The sequence below is a fragment of the Cydia amplana genome, chromosome Z (genome assembly GCF_948474715.1).
Source record: "Cydia amplana chromosome Z, ilCydAmpl1.1, whole genome shotgun sequence".
NCBI classification, from domain to species: Eukaryota; Metazoa; Arthropoda; class Insecta; order Lepidoptera; family Tortricidae; genus Cydia; species Cydia amplana.
The window spans coordinates 11,135,025-11,146,616 of record NC_086096.1 but is presented as its reverse complement, the minus strand read 5'-3'; the positions used below and the strand labels follow the sequence as shown (position 1 = coordinate 11,146,616).

General features: G+C 37.9%; 1 protein-coding gene across 1 annotated transcript in view; it reads left to right on the top strand.

The window, feature by feature from the left end:
- The first annotated feature begins 571 nt into the window (after window positions 1–571).
- Window positions 572–11,592, top strand: part of LOC134661324 (amyloid beta A4 precursor protein-binding family B member 1-interacting protein) — a 90,089-nt gene continuing 79,068 nt past the window's right edge. Inside the window, exon 1 of the mRNA XM_063517336.1 lies at window positions 572–842. The gene's annotated coding sequence lies outside the window, so the exon portion shown is untranslated. The remainder of the gene's footprint in view (window positions 843–11,592) is intronic.

The following is an 11,592-nucleotide window of genomic DNA, read 5'->3' as shown; positions in this document are numbered from 1 at the left end:
ATGGTGTTCCCCCGGACTTTTGGGAGGCGTACGTGGGACCGAAGCCGGCAGCGCAGAGGCCCTTAAAAACAAATTAATCTAAAAGCAAGGGATACACATGCCGGATACCATCCCCGAACGCACAATGAGATACATCCGGAGGAGATGGTTATTATTAAATATGTCTTTTATCTTAAGAATAGTAAATTTATTATGGGGCGCCTACGTGTGTTGATATTCCTGATCGAGAATAATATGTATGCTTCATCTACCTATTTAGACTATTAAGAGTATTTAGTAGATAAAGTGATATGCGAATCTAATTTGTCATAATCGTAAGAGATAACGTTTGGTACGCCCTCTAATGACACTACGTGTCGTTACAACCTAACAGCCTTCCCCACAGATGGCGCCAATTCCGCAGATTAGCGCTAGCTAGGATGACAATGGTACTAGCGTGAGCTTATAGATGGCGCGTCATGTTTCAATAAACTCGCAGTGCGCCGAACCCGTCCCGACTCATACCAATGCAAGATACGCTTCCGCCTACACATTATGTTTAGGTATCCCTCTCCTATCGTAGCGTAGCCGTATGGAGTCAGTACGGTCGGTACGGCACGGGTGTCGACCGTCGTACTCACTGGACGGGCTCATTTCAGTGTGCAATAAATCTTACCGGAATGTGCATTGACGACTCTTGGGATCACAAACGATAATTTTGTTCATTAGTAAACATTCCGTAAGTGAAATTACATTCGGTCCTATAAGAAGTTTTATTAAGTTGTGGGATACAAATCGTGTTTACTTTACAGACAGTGAGTGAACTATATGTTTTGAATTGTGACGGACGGCGTTGTATGATGGTAAGTTTAAAATGTTTTGTAGTGCATTATGTTGAAACGTGTCTTACTGAAGATCAAGATCATTTTTTTCATAGTCGCTAATGACATCTGGATCTAACCATATAGGTACCCTACTACCTAGGTACCTAGATACCGACATGCATTTGGAATCGTAAATTAAATTAAAGGACACCTATTGTGTGTTATATTATTTTAATGATAGTAATAGGATTTACAATATAATGCTGTCAGAAATTTACTTACTACCTACATAGGTACTTCTGTTACATTGCAGGAGTAGGCTTTCTTTCATCCAATGTGCAATTTAACATATAGGTGATATAGGTAGGTATAAGTACCTACTTATAACCAGAATCTGTGTGTATGTTTATGTGGCAGAGACAATTAAAAAAAGTAGTAAAGTAAGAAAACCCTTTCTATTTACCTATCTGTTCCATTCACTAACAATAAATAGCTCGCCAAGTTGTGCACTGCTGCACGCCTGCACCGGTCACTTTCTAGAAGAACGGCTTAGGTACAATACTTACTTACCTACTAGGATGTCTCGTTTGTGATTTTACTACAGTTATAGCTTTAATTGTTTGAAGTATAGGTAGGTACCTACTTGCTGTATGCAGCAATTAAAACCAGCTTATAAATTGCATACAAGTTTTTCTAAATGTCTTTGAGCTATTTTCGAATAACTAAATACCTCTATCACCGGTTTGAAATAATCCGTTAGTTGTTTTTTTTTTCAGTTCAGGACGCAATTTTGATTGATATCTTGCAATTCAGGACAATACATTTAAGTGCCAGAACTAAAGTTAATCGTGCAATAAAATGTTATGAAATGCCAGGGGAATGTGCACAGTCTATAAAACCTTTTTCAGGGGGTGTGAAGTGTATAGAAAAACGTTAGTGTTGCAGGGGTTCTAGTCGCCGCGGGCCGGGATCAATGGTCGTGCTCGTAATACTCGTAAACGCACCGTTCCGCTGCTGTCATGCTTGCAACTGCTATTTTACAGAACCCTACTAGCCTGCCTGAAAGATCTAACCATTGTTATACATACTTTCATTTAATCGTATGGCATTATATTATACAGATACAGAGAAATCATAAATCTAACTCCAGAGACTAAGATATGCCTAATTGCCCATTTAGTTTGTTTTTTTGTAAACCTTTCGTAATGAACAGCGACAACCTATTAGCGGCATATGTACATAAAACTAACTGAGAGAAACTTTTTTAAATCGTTATCTAGTGTAGTAGGATATGAATTTTGGGAATAGTTGTTGATTCATATCCGGGCCGAAGGACCACAAACCTCTTATTTGAAAAAATCACTGTATGGCCCGATACAGACGGACTGCAACCCGACTGCAACTAGTATGGGAATGGGAACTGCATTCGATTGCACACCAACTGCAACGTCAGCGTGCAGTCCGTCTAAATCAGCCCTAGGACTTTCGAGTCCGTCTAATTCTGCATCCAGGTTGACAGATCAGCGTCAATAAGCGTCATATTTTCATAGAAATTAAACGTTCATGATGACACTTCGTCATTGAAAACTTGCAAAGTCTGTGAAGAGTTAAGGAGCTTCGCAGCATTGTCTCGCTCAAACATCGGAGCAACGTGCTAATTGTAATAAAAATGAAAAAGGCTATAGTGAAAAAATATATCATATCAACCGAGTAAAACGAAGGTCTTAAGAGACAGGGGAGGTAGGTAGGCAGAGCACTTTCATGTTTGGATGTTCCATTTGTTTGGTAGAAGATATATGAGTACTTATTCTTTATCCTATATTCATAAAATTTGGCGTGTAACGTAGGGCAGATGAATACAATTTTTTTATTTTCTAATATGGTCTGAAGGTCAAGGAATTAGATGGATCAAAATGTATGTAGAGATTGAATGTCGCGAGTCGAGATGTGTCCCGAGATTCAAAGTTATCGTGGTCAGAGTCTACTCCTTAATGTAGAAGAAACAGCTGTATGTCGCAATCTGTACGCTGACCATTCTCCACTTTCGTACAAAACTCGTACTTCTAAGGAGCAATTCTCATCAGTGCAAAACGCTATGATTTCAAGCCCAGCAATTTTAAATTTGAATCAAAAACATTATAATTTTATGTAGGTACTTATGTACCACTTATAGATTTTGATTTTACAATTAGATCATAGATTTGTTGTACGATTGGCAAGTAATTTACACATTAGGAATACATAGGATGGAGTGGATAATCAGAATCACTGGTTAAAACGCTGACAACGTTGCATGAGAATCGGCCAAACATTACCTACACAGCACACACGCGCATGACTAATCGTCGACGCACGCCAGTTATACCCACATTACACCCTGCCTTTAGACATAAACTACCTACTGCCTACTAAACATATATTATGATACCCTGCAATTCTTCGCAGAACTTTGGGAGCTAAACCAATTAAAAAAATACCAACGTCTAACAAAGGACGTCCCATTTTCCTTTCTGTTTTTATTATTCCATACATTATATTTTACGCCAACCTACACAAGATTGTGGTATAGTAAACTAGCAAACTTACGCAATTTCCCGCTACAGGTGGTTAGGAAGGCAATATCACCAGTGACAGAAAGCGTGTGGGCGCCTGATTTACTTCGCTGCTCATAAATGGGTAGGTGGTGGTTTACATACTAGGTAGTAGGTGAAAAACAAGCTAGCGAAAAGTACCTACTATGTAACTTTCCCAAAGTTTAATAATAGGCACAGTTATTAATAATGGCAGCTAATCCTTGTTGATTATGATATTGCCACATGTAAATGCCTGGGAGTCTCTGTAACCCCTTCAATTTCTTATATGTCTATGCCTCTATGGGATAGGGAGGTAGTCTGTGAGTTTTTAAAAGTACGAGGTGAAACCTAATTGCCAACCTTCGGTTGCCCCGCAGCGCGCGATAGACTAAACAACGTGTGCAAATATTTGCATTCTTGTAACGAATCCGACTTCAATAAAATAATATAAAAAATGTACCCTTATTACTTAGGTACCTATTTCGATCTACTGAAGGCGACTAGCCTAACGGGATTGATCACTAAAGAATCTGTGGCTTTGATTGCAACTCTTAGGTACATGACCAATTGAAGCATTTTTGTAGGGCCCCAAAGTTTCGTGTCTAGGATCCCACTTTGTCGATACCTACAAAACCAATGATATCATATTTTTTGCCAAGCTTTTATTAGCCCAAAGCAATTCTAGTCGGTCTATAAGGCAACAGTCGACGATTAACCGATCGATTGATCATCGATCGTTCTTCCGTTTAGGGTTCAAATTGATTATCGACTAGTAATTTTTATGTGTGTGAACAGGATCTTTATTACCCATAAGAGGGTCATTGTTGTTCTAAAAACGTATAACTTTCTGCACTAGAGCATTTTACTTTCCCAGTAGCCCAGTACCTATGATTTTTGATTTTTTGAGATAAAGAATTGAAATTTGGTTTTAAATGGTATTGTTAAACAATTTCCATTCTGATATTGAACTCCCAATTCCACATGTAACGACACTTACCTAAATCGTTAATTGAGTGTAGCTATCCTCAAGAAATAGTATAAAAATGTATACTTAGTCATGTTTTTTTTAAACACATGCATCTTACTTTCCTCGTATTCGAAATGTAGCGTTAAACTCATTTCATCGCTTGGTTACCCAGATTGTTAACAATCTACTACCGTCATTGTAGCCAACTTTGCCTCCAGGGGAAACTTTGCCCAAATCGACAATTTTAAACAAATTAGTTAATGTAGAAAAATTTAAAATAGTTCTGGCCACCCTGGTATTTTTAGTAGAAAATAGGTTATATTTGTGACAATACTATATACCAAAAATGTGCATAACTTGACTTGGGAATTTTCTGCGAGTTGTCAAATAGGGATTGCTCCCGGTACTGAGTTTGTATGGCAAGAACCGGGAATTTCCCGGTTCCGGTACTGTATTTGTATAGAAAACCAGTACCGGGAGCAATCCCTATTGTCAAATATAGGGTATATTACTGCGGGCAAAAAGTTGTTGAAAAATGTATGCTCGTACTCCTCGTAGAAAAAAATTGAGAACCTTCTGACAAATATTTCCGGGTTTCAGTTATAAAACATGAAGCATAGATTATGTCTATTGAGGTTTAAACTAAAAAGAACATTGCCCACCCAATTTGTTCAAAAGTTTATATACTTATCGCTGAGGTATTTACAGGGAATGGTAGGATTGCCCAAAAAATTTTTGTGATCCTTGGACATCATTGTCATAAGAGCAATATTTGAGCACCAAATTGACGTGGGCAATGTTGGCCATAACCCCGGATATCTTTGCCCGCCCTCTAAAACGCCAAAAAAGTGGATAAAAGCAAGATTAAAAAAAAATTTCTTCAAATAAACTGACGCGTTCGATCACAATGGACGTGCTGAGCAAAAAAAAGTCATATGATGTCATATATTTTTTTTGAGAAATTCGTGGTTTTTCGAAAAAAGCGGCCAAAGTTGGCTACAATGACGGTATTCCGAGAGTACCTATGTATATTCTTTGACATATTGTTTCATCTTTTTAACCGACTTCCAAATCTAAAAGGAGGAGGTTATCAATTCGGTTGTATGTTTTTTTTTATTTTTATTTTATTTTTTTATTTTTTTTTATGTTTGTTACTCCATATCTCCGTCATTACTAGACCGATTTTGAAAATTCTTTTTTTGATTGTATGTATATTCATACAGATTGGTCCCGTTTTTGTCAAAACCCAGTTCTGATGATGGGATCCATGAGGAATCGAGGGAACTCCTCAAATCTTAAAGGCATACATATAGTGATTTTTATGTTTTTATCAACAAATCAAGCATATACATTCAGAAACGTGACATTTGATGAAGTGGAACTGCTGATGATGATCATAACAGACAGGCGCGGATCCAGCCCTCAAAAAGGGTTGTGGTCACAGGAACCCAAAAATCTTCAAGTACGAGTCAGAGTATTAGGTGTCGAACTCGCTCATGAACAATTATGACTCTTGAACGACCATCCCGATCTCAATAGACTGTGATGACGTCACAAGTCTTTTAGGGGGGTACCTAATGATTCTCCGAGCAATTTTTCGCAGATTATCGATTCACAGACTATGTTTCGCCGAACTTTTAGACGACATTTTCTAGTTTTGGTTCACATACCGTTCAATTCGCTTTTGTGTTAATTAGCAGAACAATAAAATTATAGTAAGAATTTCATTTGGCAGAGTAATCTTCTCGTTTAAGGAACTTTTAGTCGTGATTTTTTTGCCGTTTCTTGCGTAATGGTACAGAACCCTTCGTGCGCGAGTGCGACTCGCACTTGGCCGGTTTTTTTTAAGATTTAGTTAAGTAGATAGTCTAGTCGACGAGTTCAGGGTGGTGGAAAGTAGAGATACTGCTGCTAGAGATACGTGTGATGCCTCATTGAATTCAGAACAATGTCTAGAAATTTCTGCATTGTTATGTTTAAAATACACCACACCTACACCATTATTTTTTTCCAAATTTTTAAATGAATATTTAATAAATAGGTACCTTTAAAAACATTTTACCTTTTCACGCCAATTAGTTTATGAGATATGTACTGGCCAAAAACGAAATACCATACCTATGTATTTTTTAATGTTAATAATTATAACCTCCTAAGGCCCAAGGTCCTACCCATAGTAGGTACTTATTAACTTTCTTATTCAGACCCAGCTCCTACAACAATTGTGTAGTCATAGCGTACCACGGTCCTACCAGTAGGACTTAATAGAAAACCCATTTCAAATTTTGCGCTTATCGAAATTGGCGTATACGAACTTCTAAAGGACTGTTTTGTTTTGTCTGTGAGCCCTTTAACAAGTTCGTAAAAAAATAAATCAAAGTGCTGTACAAGGTGCTGTATAAGTACAATAAAATTAAAAAAAGTCTTTTAAGTACTTGGGTATGAATGAGTATAAAACAATAATAGGTAGGACTACGGGCCGTACTGACTACATACTCAATTTTTCGTTGGGCTTAGGAGGATAACTTTAGCAATGTGCGCTTCGAATACATTTTCTAGACATTATTCCGAATCGTATCAGGTATCACACGTTTTTTTGGGTGCAGTATCTAAATTTTTCATCATTTTGAGCATGTAGACTAGACTACTAAAGTCTAAAAGTACTAAAGTTACGGGTAAATTAGTGATTTAGCAATTGCGTTACTTACAACATTGATTCGGTGATGCATAGATAACACTTTTTATACATAGATAAATATAAAAATAAATGCTACGCTAACTACGCGGAAAAAAAAACTCCTAAATACCCCTGTAAATTAAAAGCTGGCATAATTAAATTAGGAAATTGTACTAATATTTGTGAATGTTTAAGATTTCTATGACCCCATTAGCTAAAAATAATTGCTCCTGTTAGTAAATAATCTTTATGCTTGCAAATAATTAGGACTCTGTGTCAGCTGATATTAAATTACAAGAATTTCTAATTCATAGGTACCAGTTGATCATGATCAAACTACCTACTGTGTTTCAACACTTTCAACCAATCTGCCGTGTAACTTTAAAAGTTGAGTTTCGAGATAATTACGTTTAAAATTTTAAATATTCAAATGCTGTTATCCTTGACGGTTTATCGTAATTTTAAAATTTTTTCTAATATACATGTAGGAAATATGGTAACAGAATAGGATCTTTAATTTTTTTTTCGCATAATTGAATAGTTTTCATTTTATTCGAATTAAATGGTTCCGCATGACCAACTCTTCCATACTATAGTGGTCACACGAAGTCATGTAAGTCAAGTTACATGATATACGCGTGATCAGACTTGCCACGTATTAAGCGAAATAATAATTGTTGTCGTATAAACCAAGCGCTCGGCCAGTCATGCCTAAGTGCCTAACTCCGGTAACTTAAGAACATATATCATGCAACTCAAGTTAACTGAGTTGTGTCTGACGCCATCGGCAAAAAAATGAAGTTACATGAGTTAGTCATATGCTTTTCTCAGTAAATAATGAAGATTTTCAAAATCTTCTTTTAGAAGATATATATTTAATGGTTTTTAAGACGATAGACTGGTTACCCGTAACTCATGTAACTCGAGTTAACGGAGTTTGGCGTGACACGGCAGCAATGGTTACTCGGGTAATCGTGACAGTTTTAAAAGCTGGCTGGCTTTGTACTAATATTTGTGAATGTTTAAGATTTCTAAGACCCCATAAGCTAAAAATAATTGCCCCTGTTAGTATATAATCTTTATGCTTGCAAATAATTAGGACTCTGTGTCAGCTGATATTAAATTACGAGAATTTCTAATTCATAGGTACCAGGTACCAGACTACCAGTTGATCACACTACCTACTGTGTTTCAACACTCTCAACCAATGGTTACTCGGGTAATCGTGACAGTTAGGTACCAAACGATCAGTCTAGTAAAGTTAATTCGCATATCAATAGGTTAATTCGCAATGAAATTCTGCGAAAGGTTCCTCTGCCAAAGCGTGTGTGAAAAATCGGCTAGTCAGGGAATCGATAGGACATACTATTTAGGGTTGTGGGCATGCCCACCGTGCCCACAACGGTGGATCCGCGCCTGATAACAGAACTCTTCAACGACGCATAGTTCACGTTTGGCGATTTGTCCTCTTCGTTATGTTTGTTAAGCAAGTTAAGTTTTTAAGCCACATTTTTGTCAAGCTCGAGTTCTGATGATGGGATCCATGAGGAATCGAGGGAACTCCTCAAATCTTAAAGGTGTGCGTATAGAGATTTTTGTATTTTCATCAGAAAATCAAGCATTTTTATTAAAAACTGTCGCATTTGATGAAGTGGAACTGCTGATGATGATCAGAACAGAACTCTTCAACGACCCATAGTTCACGTTTGGCGATTTGTCCTCTTCGTTATGTTTGTTAAGCAAGTTTAGTTTTTAAGCCACATTTCTGTCAAGCTCGAGTTCTGATGATGAGATCCATAAGGAATCGAGGGAACTCCTCAAATCTTAAAGGCATACATATAGTGATTGTTGTGTTTTAATCAACAAATCAAGCATATACATTTAAAAAGTAACATTTGAGGAAGTGTAACTGGTGATGATAACCAGAACGAAACTCTTTAACGACGCATAGCTCGCGTTTGGCGATTTTTTCTTTTCGTTATGTTTGTTAAGCAAGTTAGGTTTTTAAGCCATATTTATGTCAAGCTCAAGTTCTGAACATGGTATCCATGAGAAATCGACGGAACTCCTCAAATCTTAAAGGCACACGTATAGAATTTTCTGTATTTTCATCATAAACTAAAGCATTAACATTAAAAACTGTCGCATTTGATGAACTGGAACTGCTGATGATGATCAGAACAGAACTCTTCAACGACGCATAGTACATGTTTGGTGATTTCAAATTTCGACTTTGACTTGGACTGGGACCCGGTCTCGGATCCAGATCCGGACTCGTACCCGGATCCGGTTCGGACCCGGACCCGGACCCGGACCTGGACTCGGATTCGGACTCAGACCTGGACTAGACCCAGACTCGGACCCGGACTCGGACACAGACCCGGACCTTGACCTGGAAAACCACCATGATACCTAAACTAAATAAACCACTATGATTACCTACCATAAAATGTAGGTATAAAGTATGATGAGGCCAAACCCCTCCTACTCAAACCCCCGTACACCGCACCGCATGCGCCGTTAAGTGGGTTAGGTTAGGTTTGAACTGCTATCCTCACAGAACCGAACAAAAGTGGGTTAGGTTAGGTTAGAACCGCGAACCTTACAGAAACGAAATGCTTCCTTTTCTACATAGCGCACCATCTACAATAATCTTTCACCGGGCCGCATAGAAGTCGGTTTTTTTTTCTTAAAAATTATTTTCTATTTTAATCGGGGTTTGGTTATGGTTGGTTATTATTTTAGTTTTGTTAGTATTTATATTTAATCCAAGTCCTGCGTTTTTGCTTTATTTGCAGATATAAAAGCATTTTTTCTATTTCTGTGGGAGTTTCACTAAAAGCGATTCACTGAATAAAAATATTGTGAATGTAATGTTTATTGCTATATATATAATATATATATATATAACTGATATTGGACCCGAGACGTGACTTGATCTAAGGCCGAGACCGCAACGTGAGGTGTCGATTTCCTTGCAATCCAGCTTAACGCTTATTTATCTGTATTAGTGTGCATAATTGCACATACGCAAGTGGGTAATGTGGGTATAATAATATATTAAAGATTTCTATTTCGCGTAAGCTATCTTTAACAATGGTAGTACGTCAATATTTCATTTTATCAATCCCTCGTTTTTCCAAAATAAATAGTTACCTATAGGTATATTTATAACTAAAAACCTTATCCAATGTATGCTTTCAGTATTTTGGTTTCCGTGGCGGTAAATGGCAAGCCCCGCCTGACTCGCGTGCACTAGTGTGGACTGTAAACCTGTCCCCTTTATCATTTCGGGGCTTCTTACAGCTTTTGGCAAGGTATATACATAATATTATTAGGCTGACGAGTGATGAGTCACTGCCCGGCCCCGACAAGGGAGTGCCCTGCCGGCTGTGACATCACTACGACCTTTCCACCCTCCTCGTGGATTTCATACGTACAATTATCACGACAGTTTCGATCATATTATCCTATTTAAGTATATACAGAGCAGCGAAACTAGCTATTTTTGTGAATAAACAAAGTATTACGATGCTGGTGGACTATTAATCAGTACAGCCTACACTGCGGGTTTGGTCTGCCTATCGGTCGACCGAATTGGTCTGTATCCTAAATCGAATGTCTGACTATACATAATTATCATCGTGCAGTCGAGTTCAACGTGGGTAATCTATTATGTACCTTATGCCATTGGGATTAGATAAAAAATATACCTAATACGAGTACTAAATATTATGTGTGCGTCCAACTGCACCAGAAACAGCAGATAAGACTTGTGATAGGTATTTTACGCCTGATTATAAAAGTCATACTACCTACATTTAATCTGAAATTAGCCTAGTGAGCTAATTTCTTTTTATCTGATTTTGATTCTGTATACTACAACTACCTTTATACATTAATTAAGTAAAGCAATAAGTTTATGATTAAAAATGTTAACCAGTCCCGTTTAAGCAAATTATCTACATTTGTTTAGGTGAAGCGCATAACGTCTGGCAATCGAGTTCACGTAATAGAAATCTGTGTAGTAAGACGTTCATTCACCCCTGGGGAGGCGAGAGCCGCGAGCAGGAGGCGCGGACGCCGCGCCGTTTCCGTCCGAGAGTAGGAAGGATCCGGCAGCGTGCGCCATTTTACTATCAACCACCTACCACCCATTACCTACATAATGTACATTTTATTAGAATAGAAGAATAGAATAGAATAGAATATGATTTATTTCAGCATAGGTACACAGTTATACAGTACATACCAGGGATGTTGCGGATGCCGATTTTTTGACATCCGCGGATGCGGATGCGGATGCGGATTTTTAAAGGCTCACATCCGCGGATGCGGATGCGGACGCGGATGTCAAGATAGGTACATAAAAAACGTCAAATATTACATTTTAATAATTTTAATTTCAAAAAACCGGCCAAGTGCGAGTCGGACTCGCGTTCCAAGGGTTCCGTACATTACGTCCCACTCACGCTTGACTGCTCATTTCTAATAGGCTTTTTTGGCTTATGACTAAATTACCTAGCAGTCTAGCACTTACGCCGATGCTAAGACATTCCTGTACCGACTTGT